Genomic DNA, 17,441 nt, shown 5'->3' with positions numbered 1-17,441 from the left:
ACTCCTGTAAGCCCCCTTCTCTCCCCCTGTCCTCCCACCCACCCCTTTCCACTTTCCCGTTCTGGTTTTGCCGAATACTGCTTCACTGAGTCTTTCCAGAACAAGGGGCCACTCCTCCTTTCTTCTTGTACCTCATTTGATGTGTAGATTATGTTTTGGGTATTCCAGTTTTCTAGGTTAGTATCCACTTATTAGTGAGTGCATACCATGATTCACCTTTTGAGACTGTGTTACCTCACTTAGTATGATGTTCTCTAGCTCCATCCATTTGCCTAAGAATTTCATGAATTCATTGTTTCTAATGGCTGAATAGTACTCCATTGTGTAGATATACCACATTTTTTGCATCCACTCTTCTGTTGAGGGATACCTGGGTTCTTTCCAGCATCTGGCAATTATAAATAGGGCTGCTATGAACATAGTAGAGCATATATCCTTATTACATGGTGGGGAATCCTCTGGGTATATGCCCAGGAGTGGTATAGCAGGATCTTCTGGAAGTGAGGTGCCCAGTTTTCGGAGGAACCGCCAGACTGATTTCCAGAGTGGTTGTACCAATTTGCAACCCCACCAGCAGTGGAGGGTGTGAAGACTGAAGGACCTGGAGCCTGAGCTCTGAGAGCAGCCACAGGAAGGTGGACTCTCACTGAAGACCAAGCAAGGCACCCACTCTCTTTTCCTTTTCCATCCCACGAGATAATAGAATGGTGCGGCTCACGCTGAGATGGGTGTCCTCCGCTCCACTGCCTGGCCTGTACCACAAAATGCTCTGCAAACACAGACACGCCCAGAATCAAGGTTTCGCCCTATTTGTAGGCATCCTCAACCTGGTGAGACACTTCAAATTAAACACACTGTCTCATTTTATAGATGAGGAAACGGAGAGGCAGGGCGCTGGTGATTTGCCTCTGACCACACAGAAGCTAGAGCAATGCTGACATTTGTTCAAGTGAGTTTTCCTCCAGCAGTCAAGTTGACCTTGGACAATAACTTCGATTCACTCATTATATGTCAAGTTTCGAGTCTATTAAGTTGGGGATAATTTAACTTAGATGGAGGGGCTTAGGAGAGTACTTGCCAATGGTGTGCTTATATGATGACTGGCCATTGCAGCTGCACCATAGATTAAATCTCTTACTTATGGCTTTGTAATTAGAATCTCCCTTCCCTAAATATGTATAGAAGCTCCATTTGGGGAAATTTGACATCAATGTCCACATCTATCTCATTGTCTAGGACATAGTGGGTCCATCGTATGTATTGGTTGATACATTGGGGGGTATGTAGTTGTGAGAGTTGAATGATGTCCACAGCGCTGGCAGTGCAGAGCCTCCTCTAAACTGACATCCTTGACACTCTGTAGGGCCTGCAGAAGGCTCAGCCTGCCCAGCCCCCGAGAATGGGTGGGTGGAGACTGTTCTCTCAGGCCTTTGACAAAGCACATATTTATTTTCACAGATCAAGGACTCGCCCAATGCTCTTGTTTATCTATTGCCTTGAAAGTGATCTATGTGTGACTACAGAGGAGTCCCAGCCAGCATTTGGAGTTGTTTCTTCCCCCTGGAGCACAGTATCTCTGAAATCAGCTGACTGGCTTCAGTTCTAGGAAATCTTCAAAACTTCAGAATTCCTAGCTAGGCTGATCTTTTGTCAATGTCCCTGCTATGGTACTTGAAGGGTGATTCTCAAATACACATCTGACTGCTTCCTTTCCACTGAAAACAAAGTCTGGAGGTACAATCTGGAGTGAGACATCTGGACTGAGACACTCTTCTGTTACCCACTTTCTGTATGAACTTGGGTAAGTAACTTAGGGGCACTGGTTGATTCCAGTTCCCTCATCTGTGTGGAGCAGTTGACACTGTCCCACCAAGATAGTGTTCAGTGTCAGTTGCCATGGGTCCTTTAGTCAAGACACATTTTAACTTTAAGTGCTGATGGTGCCCAGTCATTGCCTCCTTAAAGAAGATGCTCCCTAAACCCACTTGGTCCACTGCTTCCAGGAAAGTCCTGCTGCTGACAAATCCACCCACTAGAGCCAAGGGATGCAAGTTTACTGACCCAAATGTCTAAATTTCTGGCTATCGCTCCTTAAATTCTGGAATACCTCCATGCACTGAACTCATCAGTGTGTCAGATCATGACAGGAATGGGGACTTGCTGAGTATTTGCTCCTTTACAAATGGGGTGTGGCAAACTCTGAAGGTAGGAGAATAATAACATGGGATCACCACCACAGCATGAACTGTGCCTTCCAACCTCCAACCAGAAGGGGTCTGATTTCTTTTTGGTAAGATGGCCATTTTCACTATGTTAATTCTACTGATCCACGAGCAAGGGAGATCTTCCCACCTTCTGATATCTTCCTTAATTCCTTTCTTCAGAGACTGAATTTCTTATCATACAGAAATTCCTTCATATGGTTAGAGTTACACCAAGGTACTTTATGTTATTTGTGGTTATTCTGAAGGGTACTGTTTCCCTAACTTTTTTCTCAGCCCATTTATGGCTTATGTAAAGGAGAGTTACTGATTTGGGAGTTAATTTTATATTCAGCCACTTTGCTGAAGTTGTTTATCAGCTGTAGGAGTTCTCTGGTAGAATTTTGAGGGTATACTATCTTATCGTGAATAGCAATACTTTGATTTTTCAATCCTTTCCGATTTAAAACCCCTTTGATTTTCTTTAGATGTCTTATTGCTCTAGCTAGAACTTCAAGTACTAATCGAGAAAAGTGGACAACCTTGTCTTGTCGCTGATTTTAGTGGTATTGCTTTAAGTTTCGCTCCACTTAATTTGATGTTGGCTATTCGTTTGCTGTGTATTGCCTTTATTGTCTTCAGGTATGCCCCTTGTATTTCTGCTCTCTCTAAGACTTTTTACATGGAGGAATATTGGATTTGACAAATGCTTTTCTGGCATCTAGTAAGATGGTCATGTTTTTTTTTTTCTTTCAGTTTGTTTATATGATGTATTTTGTATACTTGATCCACCCCTGCATCCCTGGGATGAAGCCTACTTGATCATGGTGGAAGATGTATTTGAGGTGTTCTTGAATTTGATTTACAAGTATTTTATTGAGTATTTTTGTGTCAAAGTTCTTAAGGGAAATTGGTCTGATGTTCTCTTTCTTTGTTAAGAGTTTTGGTGGTTCAAGTATCAGGAAGACTGTGGCTTCATAGAATAAGTTTGGCAGTGTTCCTTCTTTTTCTATTTTGTGGAATATTTTGAAGAATATGGGCATTAGCTCTTCTTTAAAGGTCTGGTAGAATTCTGCATTAAAACCATCTGGCCCTGGGCTTTTTTGTTTGGAGACTTTTAATGACTGCTTCTATTTCCTTAGGAGTTATAGAACTATTCAGATTGTTTATCTGATCCTGATTTAACTTTGGTAAGTGGTATTATCTTAGTTAGGGTTTCTATTCTTGCACAAACATCATGACCAAGAAGCAAGTTGGGGAGGAAAGGGTTTATTCAGCTTACATTTCCACATTGCTATTCATCATTAAAGGAAATTAGAATTGGAACTCAAGCAGGTCAGGAAGCAGGAGCTGATACAGAGGCCATGAAGAGCTATTACTTACTGACTTGCTTTCCCTGGCTTGCTCATCTTGCTTTCTTATAGAACCCAAGACTACCAGCCCAGGGATGGCACCACCCCCAAGGGGCCCTCCCCCCTTGATCACTAATTGAGAAAATGCCCCATAACTGGATCTCATGGAGGCACTTCCTCAACTGAAGTTCCTTTCTCTGTGATAACTCCAGGCTGTGTCAAGTTGACACACAAAACCAGCCAGTACAGGTATCTATCTAAAAAAAATCATCTATTTCGTTTAGATTTTCCAGTTTTATGGAGTAAGGCTTTTGAAGTAAGACCCAATGATTCTTTGAATTTCCTCAGTGTCCATTGTTATGTCTTACTTTTCATTTCAATTTTGTTAATTTTGATTCTGTCTCTCTACCCTTTAGTTAGATTGGCTAAAAGTTTGTCTATTTTGTTGATTTTCTCAAAGAACTAGCTCTTGGTTTTGTTGATTCTTTGTATTGTTCTCTTTGTTTAATTCTTCTAATTGATTTATTTCAGCCCTGAGTTTAATTATTTCCTGCTGTGTATTCCTCCTGTGTGAGTTTGCCTTTTCTTCCTAGAGCATTCAGATGTGCTTTTAATTTGCTAGTATGAGAACTCTCTAATTTCTTTATGAGGGCACTTAGTGCTATGAACTTTCCTCTTAGCCTTGCTTTCATTGTGTTCCATAAGTTTGGGTATGTTGTGCCTTCATTTTCACTGAATTCTAGAAAATCTTTAATTTCCTTCTTTATTTCTTCCCTGACCAAGTAATCACTGACTAGAGAGTTGTTCAATTTCAATGAGTATATAGGCTTTCTGTCATTTCTGTTGTTCAAGTCCTGCCTTAATCCCTGGTGATCTGATGAATTGGGTTATTTCAGTCTTCTAGTATCTATTGAGGTTTCCTTTGTGACTGATTATATGGTCAATTCTGGAGAAGGTTCCGTTAGGTGGTAAGAATATTCTTTGGTGTTTGGGTGAAATGTTGTATAGATATCTGTTAGGTCCATTTGAATTATAGCCTCTGTTAGTCTTGATATGTCCATTGGTGAGAGTGGGGTGTTATGTGTCATAGGATTAATGAGTGTGGTTCAATGTGTGATTTAAGCTTTGGTAATTTTTTTATAAATGTGGGTGCCCTTGCATTTGAGCCATAAATTTCACAATTGAGATGTCCTCTCGGTAGATTTTTCCTTTAATCAGTATGAAGTGTTCTTCCCTGTCTCTTTTGATTACTTTTGGTTGCAAGTCTCTTTTATTAGATATTAGAATGGCTACTCCAGCTTATTTCTTGAGTACATTTGCTTGGAAAACCTTTTCTGTTTATAGAGTCATATTTCAAACATTTTCTATACCCCTCTAAAAGACTTGGGAACTCAGGCACTGTACCCCTGGGCCAAATGGATAAAACACATATCCAGTCAGAATCCATAATGCTAGTAGTACCTATGTGTTCCTAGACAAATCATTTAGCATTCCTGTTTTAGTTGTCTCATTTAAAAAAGTCAGACCAAAAAAAAAGTGAGAATTGTCTGAAATTATATCTGTAAAGGTTTTATCTAATTCTGTGCAAGAAAAACAAATGCACTCAGTAAATAATAGTCATTGCTAATAATCACAAAAGAGCTTGACATTAGGTCACACTGTGGTTCATGTGACGTTAATTATGTGAAAGTGAGGGACAGACTGCCAATGCAGTGACGGCGGTCATGTGTCTCATCCTCAGAGCTGAGGGAACAGCTTGACCAGCTGCCCATTCTCTATAGGATGAAACCTAAGCAAGCCTGCAGTAGCACTGAAAACCTTTCCTGATGTAACACACTCAGACTTTACAGCCTCATGCCTAAAGCTCTGTCCATCTGTCTGCTGTGTGTACATGGCGCGTGCATGCAGTCATTCAGGTGTACACCCCTGCGGGTGCATATGTGGAGGACAGAGGATGACACTGAGTGCCTTCCTCTATTCACCTTATTCCTTTAAGGCATCAAACCAGAAGCTTACTGAATAGGATGACTATTTAGCCACTGGGCTCCTGGGAACTGCCTGGCTCCACCCTACTCGTAGATCTGGGGTTACAGGCATGCATGGCCCTGTGCAGCTTTTAAATGGGTGTTGGGGATTGAACTCAGGTCCTCATGCTTGCACATTAATTAGGTGTTCTTAACTATTGAGCCATCTCCCCAGTCCCAGTCCCTTTCTTTTGAACAACATCAACAACAAAAGATGCCTGTTTCTGGAAGGAACCTAGTCCTTTGTTCACACTTCTCTTTCAGCCCTGGGTACCATCCCCCAGACTCCATGTTCCATGTCTCTTTTTTATAAAACCCCTGCTTTCATACAATGTAGTTATAACTGGTTCTTGTAGTTTTCCAACCTTTCATGTCCATATGGGATCTGCTTTCTATGATGTTTATTTCAAAGCACAGACAGTTCTTTGCCTTGGACTCTTTGGAATATGGGGCCAGAGCTTTATTTATTAGGCCCTGTCTGCTTCCATCTGGCATCCCATCTACCCTGTGCTTATATATTGAAATTCTCTATATTCCTAAAAGCTCAGCCCCGGAGCTCCGTGGTCATTGCCAATGGTCTTCTCCATGCTTGAACGTTCTCTGTCTGCCTCACCACTTCCTTCCACTGAACAAATCCTTCTCAGCCTTTAGTCTCAGAGTAAGCAGTATTTCCTCACAGAGGCCACCTTGGCCTCTAGACTAGGAGTTTTGTTCACTGCTGTATCTTAAAGGTTCAGAATTTCACCATCATTCACTTACCTAATTTATTTACTGAACAATCTATGTGTGTGTTCTCCATGTAAACTGAATGTTGTCTAATAATGACAGCCTTAGCGGTGTTAGAGAGGGGTCATTTTGTATCATAAAACATTTACTTAGCATCCAAACATGTACCTTTCTTTTGATTCACACATTTGGATTTCTGTATTTTATCACTGATTTAATCATATTTTAGGACATCAGATTCTTCAGCTTTAGGCCATGTAAAACCATATGAATGGAAAATCCATGTACTAAACCAGGTCTGTCACATCTCAGAAATGCAACCTTGCTGGCAGGGGACAGTAGCTGAGGCCCCGTGTCTAGCATGGCACTGACTGAGTTCAAGTCCAGGCTCATCTACAGAGCTGAGCAGCCTGGAGAAAATGACTTAATTCTTTACCCTGCAGCTCTTTCATCTTTGAAATGTGTATAATGATTGCTTTGTGGCCTCATGGGCTTTGGCTAGATTCATGAGATCATGAATTTGTGCTTTATGAACTGTGAAGAGCAGCATATACTATTGAGAAAATGTGATTTTTAAAAAGATCATTAAGGAAAGAGAGCAAAAGAGATGTTTAATTGTAAAATGTTCCAAGAAATTCAGTTATAATGTTTTTTAAAAAGACACTATAAAAAGAACACCAGGTAACATGTTTTGTTTATGGATCAGTAAAGATACAATTCTTTAACAACCACTTTTAGATTTTATTTCTTATCATTGTGTGCACATTGTGTAGGGCTGGGCATGCATGCGCCACGGCACACGGATGGGGGTCAGAGGCAGCCTTATGGGGTCCGTCATCTCCTTCCTCCTTTGTGTGGATTCAAAGGCCCAAACTGAGGTCATTAGGCTTGCAGAGCAAGAGAGTTTACTGAGCTTGTCAACCCCAATAGAATCAAAAGAAAACTTTTTATAAACATCTATTAATCATATATATCAGTGGGATTCCATGTGATATTTCCATGTAGACGTTGACTAAATCTAGCCTATCTTCATCCTCCTTTCTCCTTTCCATGCTTCACTCCTGATTCCATATCCAGGTCTGTTATTTACCTTCCACATATGAGAGAGAACATGGAGGATGTTGTGCTCTTCTGTGTTGAGTTTACTTCACTCGACACATATCTTCCAGTTCCGACTATTTTGCTGCCAACAACAGGATTGCAGATTAAAGACTATATGCCATTCTATCTATCTATCTATCTATCTATCTATCTATCTATCTATCTATCTATCTATCTATCATCTATCTATCTATCTGTCTATCTATCCATCTCTTCATCCATCTATTCATCCACCTATCATATATCACTTATAAGAGAATGCTTGCTTTATCTGTTCATTCATGGATGGCTGTCTATATTCTTTCCCTGTCTTAGCTATTGTGAGTAAACTACAGTAAACATAGATGCTGAAGTATCTCTTTGGTATTTGTCTTAGTAAGGGTTTCTATTCCTACACAAACATCATGACCAAGAAGCAAGTTGGGAAGGCAACTTCCACTTACAATTTTGCATTGCTGTTGATCTCCAAAGGAAGTTAGGACTGGAACTCAACAGGATACAGGATACAGGAGCTAATGCAGAGGCCACGGAGGGATGTTACTTACTGACTTGCTTCCCCTGGCTTGATCATCTTGCTTTCTTATAGAACCCAAGACTACCAGTGCACCACCCACAATGCACCCTCCCACTCTTGATCACTAATTGAAAAAATGCCTTACAGCTGGATCTCAAGGGAGGCTCCTTTCTCTGTGATAACTCCAGTTTGTGTCAAGTTGACCCACAAAACCAGCCAGTACAGTATTCAATTCCATTGAATATACCCACTTGGGAGCTTGACATACTTTGTGAAAAATACAAAATAAACACATATGAGGGGTGTTTACTGTGGCTTACAGTTTTAGCAGCTCCATTCTTCACCCATCTATGGCATTGACCTATGGTGAGGCAGAACATCAATGCAGGCTGAATCTCTTGGTCTGACACTGCTCACTTCACAGCAGTCAGAAAGCATCAAGGCAGAGGAAGAAGCTGAGAGGGTCACAATATTCCATGGAAGGGCAAACTCTTCTGATCTCTTTCCTCTACACCTTACCTCCTAAAGATTTCAGCACTTCCCAATTATGTTCAGACTAATTAATTACATAGGTCTCTGTGGGGGTAAATCATGTGTGTGTGTGTGTGTGTGTGTATACATAGATGTTGAAGTGTTAAAGTATCTTTGCACATTCATGGATGCTTTTAATGTGGGTATTTACATGCATACTCATGTGGGTATGCATGCACTTTCACACATACATGTGGAGGCTAGAGGGCAACCTCAGGTGTGTCCCAGGAGCTGCTTATCTTGTGTTTGTTTGCTTGAGGCAGGCTCTCTATTGGCCTTGAAATCACAGGTTAGGCTAGGCTGGCTGGCCATTGAATCTCAGGGCTCTGCCTGTCTCCATCTCTAACACACAGGGATTACAAGTGTACACTACCATCCCTAGATTATTTGTGTGGATTTTGGGATCAAACCTGGGTTCCCATGCTTTCAGAGCAAGCATTTTACCAACCAAGCCCTCTCTCCTCACTCAGATAAACCTATTTTTAACTTTCTTCAGAATTTCCATACCACTCATCTTAATGGTAAACTAACTCACATGAATGAAACTTTTTAAAGGGCAAAGAGGCACAATAACTCCTCTCTATCAATAAATGCCAACAATCGATCAATCAGAACCTCATTCCTACAATCTTCCAGAACTACCACTCAGAGTCCAGGTTCAATGATACCATGGGGTTGTTGCACTATAGAAGACTCTGGGTCACAGTCCACAAAGCTGAAAGGCTTGCTCTTTTAGAAAGTCATTAGGTATGCCAACCTGTCTTCCAAGTTGTTCTGTTGACATAGGCATCTAACCTTAACCACAGCTGCATCTACTGGGGCCAACAGGAGAAGAGACAGCTTCCCACCATCCTACTCTTCAAAGACTCAGAAAGATGGGCCCTTTGGCTTAGCAATAATCTTTTGCATTCTAGACAAAGTCAAGGCACCATACTCAATCACATCCCTACCCTTCCAAGGCTGGTATCCAAGTTTCTATCTCAGTCCATTGCTCATACATAACACAGACTCTGGACCAGGATTTAGTAAAGTTTTGTTAAAAAGAGACATAGAAATAGATATGATGTTCTAGCTATGAGCATCCTCGAAGATGCTCAGAGAGCTAACAGGTGCCCTTTCTACTACTCGCCAGGTCTTGCACATTTAAGGATTACAAAAGACAAGTGGATTTCACCACGACTTCAGATCCTTAGGCCACACCGTACATTCTCTTCAACCCCCTCTTCTGGGTGTTCTGGCTTTCCTTTGAAACTTTTAACGTCTCATATCCAAGCCTCCTGTTACCAGTACTTGATAGAAGTCATGGATCCTTTGAAAGGAGTGGACCTAGAAGCACGAGGTAGTTGTTAGCAGCATAAGATTTTGCTTTGCAGCCTGTTTATGAACCCATGTCTTTTCCACGTCCATGAACTCTGCAGGGCAAACCATAAACTTATTGATCCTAGTATTTCTAATCAGCTGTTGGAACACAGAGTTTCCGGGACTGGAGGCTTTGAAATGGAATAGGAATTGCTATGCTCACTCCGCTTTACCTTCACAGATTAGGGCACAGGTCCTAGGCAAGAGAGGAACACATAGCTCACCTGTCTCAGTCCAGTTTCCATTTTTCCCACTGCGTGTGGGCCAGAGGTTCCTGGAGTAGAGGAACCACACAGACAGCACGTTTAAGTCCTATCTTTGCTACTAAATTAGCTGTACAGCATTAGGTTAATTTCTCAACTGTTCAGTATACTCATCTATAAGACAGAATTAAGTATATTTATTTTTTCATATTTTTTATGATTGGAAATATTAAAGTAAGAAAAATAAGAGCTAAGTGAATCATACAGATATTATAACCCCCACAGCCTCATGTTTGTGCCTGGTTGCTAGAGCCAGGCTCCTGGTTTTTAGAAGAGAGTGCCTGACAGGATCTCCCCTACCCTGACCCCTGCTTGAGCCTGGGCAGATCCAGACTCGGGCACTTAATTGCTAGAGGCAGAAGATGTCGGCAATCTGTGACTCTCGGTCGGTTGTTGTTAGCCAGAGCAGATCCTACAGTTCTGCTCCCGCTCTCCCTTGTTAACAAGACACACAGCCATGGCAAGGACCCAGCTCCCATCACAGTCCCAGTAATTTACGTTAAGTAACAGAAGGAACCATGGATTTCACCTATTCCCTCCTTGATAATACTGCAGAAATTCTCCATACTAAGTCCCAAATATCTTACAAACTGTTTCCATTGAGAGGAAAAACGCAGGCCATGCTCCTTTGTTCCCTCTAGCAGCTGGTCATTCTGTCTGCGGCCAGTGCTGATTGTAACTGAGTCTTTTCTCCATTGAAGACAACAGATGCCCCTTAGGGTCCATGTATTGATCCTGGCTCTCCTTTTCCATAGTCATGCAGAACACAAGATCCCTTAGCTTACTAGACCTTACACATCTCTAAAAGATGAGCTCATTTTTCATAGGCTGTCTCTTTGGATGTGGCTATGTGAAGTTCACAAGGGCATATGCCATTTCAGTTTTACCTAAATGAGTACCTTGTCAATAACTATAAATACAAATAATAAATATCCCCTACCATGTACTTTTAAACCACTTTATACTCTTTCTATTTTTAAATTTTGATTGTATGTACTTACCAGAGTGCACGTATACATACCGTGTTCATACAGACACCCAGAGGCCAGAAGAGGGTGATGAATCCCACGGAACTGGAGTTACCAGTGATTGTGAGCCATTGAGAATTGGCTGATGTGAGTACTGGGAATTGGGCCAATGTCCTTGTCAAGAGCAGCAGGTGCTCCTAATCACAAAGTCACCTCTCCATCCCCAGTACTCAAACCTTGCTGGGAGAAGTCTCTAATCCAATTCTACAGACACTGTTGCTCGAGAGGAAAGATCATTAGTTTGGGTTACCAACTGTCTTCTTACAATTTAGACTTTAATAAAAGTAAGATTTTTTTCTTTAGAATTTTTTTCAATAAAGTCATTTTGAATTTTGAGAACTTCTTGGTACTCTTTAATGAGCCAATAAATATTTAGATTAGTAGTGTTTGTTGCACTGAGTTTCCTGGTACAGATGTCTAGGGTCCAACATGCAGCAGAGAGCCAGGTATGACACTGATCAGGTCTCTCCTTCATTTTCTACAGGATCTCAAAGGCTTTCCAAGACTTTTGGATGAAGTTCAAATGGTTGGGCGTGGACAAGTCACAGTTCCAACTATCCAGATGGAGCCAAGAAGTCTGGGACCAACTGCAGGCCCCAAGAGTGCTAACTTGTTTATTATGGATGAGAATATGGGACTCGCGCCCAGATGTATTCAGCATATATAATTGGCATTTTCAAAGGGCAACACAGCCTGTAAGTCATCCCAGCACCCCTAGATTACCTGGCATCACGCCAATGTTGACAGAGAAAAATGAACACCAGGCAAGTGGAAAACAGCGCTGAGGGAAAACCATAATGGAAACTTCTAGGAAGGATTTCACCGTGGTCAGTAGAATGCATGATCATCACAAAGTGCCTGGACTACTTTGCACATTGCTAACTTTCCATTCAAGAGGAAAGGGAGAGGCTGTGTTTGGATGCCCCCTTTCTAAACGGGAGGAAATGTGCAAAAGACAAAGTTAAAGTCAAATACTTAGTGCCACCAGAAAGCCCTTTTTGGGTTCCGAGAATTGGAGGATATCAGCATGGATATACGTCAAGGGAACCACCAGGGGGCGACCCAAGAATGGGAAAAAAGCAGCAGCGGCCAAGAAAAGTTGCTTTTAGAACATCTGAAGAAAGCTCAGGTACCCAGTAAGCAGAACAAGGTGATATTTCAACGTGTTGATTTTTATATTTCAACGTGTTGATTTTTACCCAAGGTTACTCTTGACTTGGGAATTCCTCCTAAGCGATCAGAAACACTAAGCAACAACTTTCTAAACAGAATTGTGCTATCAGGAGAAACAGCAATGCCGGGACAGTGCAGTTGATGAATTTAAATCCCTTCTCCAGGGCAGTGGAAAACTTCTAAATGCTCGCAAATTGGAAAGAAATGCAATTAATAGTACCAGAGAGTAAAGAAAATCTGAGCACACTTGACTAGTGTTTATATACAGATAGACTCACACATAGATTGCCCTATTACCCAACTCTGACTGTTTGGGGAAAGACATACATACTGATTACTCGTGTTAATGCCCAGGTTAGAGATTGAAGTGTGATCACAATGTTTTATCTTTTTTCCACAAGTCTCATGAAAAAATTATTTTTTCAAGTCAAATTCCCTTTTCTCCCAATAAGTCTTGATGACATTTTACTATATTTAAGAACTCCCAAAGAAGGAAGCAAGGGGCATTAGAGACTTTATAGAACAGAAGAAAAGTCAACTTAAGTGGGCAATAAAAGAATGGTTCTTCCTGATCCTATACTCTAGTTGACCAATAAACATCTTTCCTACAGTGGGAAAGCAAAAGGAGATATTTTTGTGGGATTTCCTATCTTTGTGTTTGACTGCTCTGGCAATTATCTGGGAGTAGTAAGGCATGTCACTTTTCAAAGGAAAATGTTCTATGTCCCAGAACTGCTTATCCACAGAGGACATTAGTCACGCTTGGGTCACCCTGCTTTCCCAAACATGGCATTTTTCCCCATCGGGGAACTGGATATAGAATCAGTATTAATAAATCCAAGAAAGGGAATGCAGCAGTGAGGTTGGACACTAACTGGGACATTTATTAAAGTAGATGGCAGATACTCGGCTGGTTTAACTCACGAAGCAGTAATTACATTTCAATGATGCCAAGATACTTCTGCAGAGAGGGGGATTCCTGAGCCTTGGGAAACGGGGCCAGTGTCTTCACTGTAGTGACACAGGAACATCTTGAACACATAGATGTGCAACATTCTCAAGTTCTGGGATGAGCGTGGGGGTGGGACTAGTGCCCATTGTTGAATATTTGCTGGGTAAGTAATTAAATAACTGGAGAGATAGGAAAGGCAAGCTAAGGGGAGGCAAGCTTGGCCAATGACAGAAGATAAAAAACACAGCTGTGTTTAGTAGGGCTTGGCTGAAAGCCAGACTGTATGAGTCTAGAGAACAATGGAGCAGAAACTTGATCAATATATATATAATGTATATGTATATTTGTGTATATATATATATATATATATATATATATATATAATGTATATGTATATTTGTGTGACAGTGTAATCCCTGCTAGGACAAGACAGGACAGGATATGTTGTATAAATAAGATTGGGTGGGTAGGGTATGGAGGGAGAGAATAAGAAAGGGTAGGCTGGGGTAAATAAGTGATTTCAAAGAATCATATGATCATCTAGTCAAGGGGAAACACAACGGGATCAAGTCTTTGCTTCAGATGTCTGAGGCAGCCAAGACAATCTGTGAGGCTCACCATGCTCTAGTCTAGAGGCTGTTGACATCTTTTTTTTTTAATATAAACTTTTTATTAGATATTTTATTTATTTACATTTCAAATGTTATCCCCTTTCCTCAATTCCCCTCTGGAAACCCCCTATCCCATTACCCCTCCCACCCACTCACTCCTGCTTCCCTGTCCTGACATTCCCCTATACTGGAGCACTGAGCCTTCTCAAGACCAAGGGCCTCTCCTCTCTTTGATGTCCAACAAGGCCATCCTCTGCTACATATGCAGCTGGATCCATGGGTCCCTCCATGAGTACTTTTTGGCTGGTGGTTTAGTCCCTGGGAGCTCTGCGGGCACTAGTTGGTTTATATTGCTGTTCCTCCTATGGGGCTGCAAGTCCCTTCAGCAACTTGGGTCCTTTCTTAGCTCCTCCACTGGGGACCTTGTGCTCAGTCAGGTTGGCTGAGAGCATCCACCTCTGTTTTTGTCAGGTACTGGCAGAGTCTCTCAAGAGACAGCTCTATCAGGCTCCTGTGCTGACATCTTCTTAAAAAGGAGCGAGTGGAATGAGTTGTGGTAAGGAGCTGCAGAGGGGCAGCCAGCACAGACCACTAAGCGACCAATCACCTGATTGCATGTGAGATACGCTGAGGGAAGCAGACATTGGATTATTGCACAAGTCACGACAGAGATCTGTTTTCTCGCTGAGTGATCCTTATGCTGGGCCACGGGACAACAGTGGGAGATACAACAGAATTCAACTGCTCTTACAAGGTTCATACTCTAGCATCAAAGGCAGATATAAATGACAGTGACAGTGTAATCCCTGCTAGGACAAGACAGGACAGGATATGTTGTATAAATAAGATTGGGTGGGTAAGGTACGGAGGGAGAGAATAAGAAAGGGTAGGCCGGGGTAAGTAAGTGAGATAGGATGGGTCCAAGACACTCCAAGAGTCTTATTCTGGCTTCAAATAATTCCAACTGTGGCATTATAGATTATCTAAACCTAATAAGACCATTTATTCAATGCTTGCCTTGGAATACATTCTTTAGGACATAACCTGGGCACTGGGGTAGGGATACAAGAGATAAAAGCCCCATCCTCTTGAAATTGTAGTTTAGCAGCAGAGAAGATCAGCAATGTAGTACCGAAGTGGAATGCAGAGAAACCCGGCAGAGAAAAGCAGCAACGTTTGTCTAGGAGAGGCCTGGAGGCTGGGTTTACGGAGACAATGGGGAGGATATGCGCGTGTTCCACGTGTTCCGACAGAGACATTCTAGGGATGTCACCATCTCACTGTGCTTCCCATACTGAGGAGCCCAGGCCAGTCGCTCACTTTCCTCATTCTACTCAACTGCAAACACTTCAGCCTTGTTTCATTGAATTTGGGCTGTTTCTCAAAACTGTCATTTTTCTTTATGAAAAAACACATCTGAAGTCCTTTCAGAAGTCTAAGGACAGGGAATGTGATGAATCAAAACCAAGAGAGCATTGGACACCTATGCTCTTGATATACACAGAGAAAGCATTCTGTGAAGCAGACCCACACTTTTGCATCAAGCTGGGCAGGGCAGATGGCAGCAAGTGTCTTAGATCCATTTCTAGTGCTGATTTAAAAAAAAAAAAAACAAAACACTGACAAAAGGCAGCTTATTGGGGTGGGGGGCGAGGTTTATTCAGCTGCTAGTTCAAGGTTCCAATACACCATAGCACAGGATTACAGTGGCAGGGACTCTAAGAGCTGAGAATAATTCCCACGGGAGTGCTGGCCTGGATCTACAGCTCAGGACTCACCGTGTAGGGAACGGTGTCACCAGAGACCACTGGGGTTTTCTCCCACACCCATTAACACTTAGGACAATCTCATTCAAACGTACCCTCAGGTCAACACAGTCTTCCCAGGTGACTCTTGGTTGGCGTCCGTGCATGAAACCACCATTTTTATGTCTCACTAGAAACTGCACATGCCCAGGAAGGTTTGGCCCTGGAACTCTGTGTTTGCTGTGGACAAAGCTGTCCCAAGTCCCCACAGGAAGATCTGGCAAGTCAACCATTTATTTGTAGGTGATGACTGAGTACATGGGGCCAACAGGGTTAGCTTTTTAATAAGGAGCATGAAGAGTCACAAAAGGAGGCTGTGTTCATCTCTAAGGAGCTGGTCCCTTCCCTTCCCTTCAGTACACTGCCATCCATATGCACCTTGGCCCTGGTTAGATCCTCTCAGCACCCCTGCTAGAAGCTCTTCGTTCACATCTCACAGCAACAACAATGAATTATAGCTCTCTGCCTCAACTCTCCCTTCCTACATGAGCTGGCCAGAATTGTTCTCTCCCAGCAGCCATTTTATTATTATTATTATTATTATTATTATTATTATTATTATTACTTAGTCTGCTCTGGCCACAATGCCCTCTGGCTATTTCTTTAATAGTACAGATCTGATCCAGACGTGGGCTTTTACGCTCCAATCCACTGCATCGGGAGCACTGTTCCTCTCCAGATTTGCTGCTGGCAGCTCTCAAATATCGAAAGCCTGTTGGTCCTAGATGATGTTGGTCCTAACCATTCCAAGATGGTTAGACTTGGAAGATAATGACAAGGCTTGGAACCCTTTGCTGGTTCACTGTTGAAGTGTTGTAAGTGTTCTAAGATCACTGTGACCCACCAGCAAGAAGGGAACGATTAAAGCAGCCGAGGTGGTAGCCGAAGGGAGCAGCAGGATTCACTCCCAGTGAGCTAGTTAGAGGTGAGTCTCTTTCCCTTTCACCTGCTTCATCCCAGGCCTCTGCAGGAGCTGGAGACTGGAAGAGTGAAATCTTGAAAGCACATAGAAGGGTTTAAGCTCTAAATTAAAATGCACTGAGATTTATTGGCTAAAACAAACCAGATAGCTGTGAAACCAAGCTGTCTTCTTGCATCTGGATAGTCTAGCTAGCCTGCTCCAAGGATCTACCATCTCCGTTTTCCTATGCCTGGAATTATAGACTTCCCAGCTCTTTTGTGGGTCCTGGGGATCTGAACTCCGGTCTTTACACTTGCAGAAAAAGTACTTTGCACACTGAGCCTAGCCCTACTATGACATTTTAACACCACAGTTTATCACTAATGAAATAAATGAACATATTAAAAGAGTTCACCATTTTCTTTTACTACTCTGCGCACGTGGGTACTATTCTCCAGGGCATTGCATCGGCTTGGAAAGTAAGAACTGATATTTTGATTTGTGCCACTCTCTAACTTTATTTTCTAAAAAAACCCAAAATCTAAAAATCAAGGAGATTCATAAAAGGATTATCTATTTTCCAAGTCCCCCCTCCATACTGCGTCTCTTTTGCACACTGCACATATGTGCAAAAGCAAACAAAACTTCCAAGTACCAGACACAGTAATGGACGTGCCTCCTCTTCCTCAAGTTGGATGAGATTTCTGCTAGACTGCAAAGCAAATTGTTCTGGAACTCAGCAGATCCCGCAGCCCTGCCGACTCCCTTTGCTCTGCCTTATGCACTTACACAATATGAAGAACGCCTGCAGCACAGTCTCCAGGGCCTTACCAGGATTATCCTTCATAAAGCTCAAGAAACACGAGCCACCGGGAGAATGCTTAACTGACAGTGTGATAT

General features: G+C 42.2%; 1 long non-coding RNA gene across 1 annotated transcript; it reads left to right on the top strand.

The window, feature by feature from the left end:
• The first annotated feature begins 1,661 nt into the window (after positions 1–1,661).
• LOC127681413 (uncharacterized) lies at positions 1,662–12,959 on the top strand. Its single transcript, XR_007977119.1, has 3 exons — positions 1,662–1,801; positions 11,076–11,186; positions 11,584–12,959. It is a non-coding gene; the product is annotated as an uncharacterized LOC127681413 (long non-coding RNA).
• The last annotated feature ends 4,482 nt before the right edge of the window (positions 12,960–17,441 follow it).

Source organism: Apodemus sylvaticus, chromosome 1 (assembly GCF_947179515.1).
Source record: "Apodemus sylvaticus chromosome 1, mApoSyl1.1, whole genome shotgun sequence".
Classification (NCBI taxonomy): domain Eukaryota; kingdom Metazoa; phylum Chordata; class Mammalia; order Rodentia; family Muridae; genus Apodemus; species Apodemus sylvaticus.
This window is presented reverse-complemented; position numbering and strand designations above follow the sequence as displayed.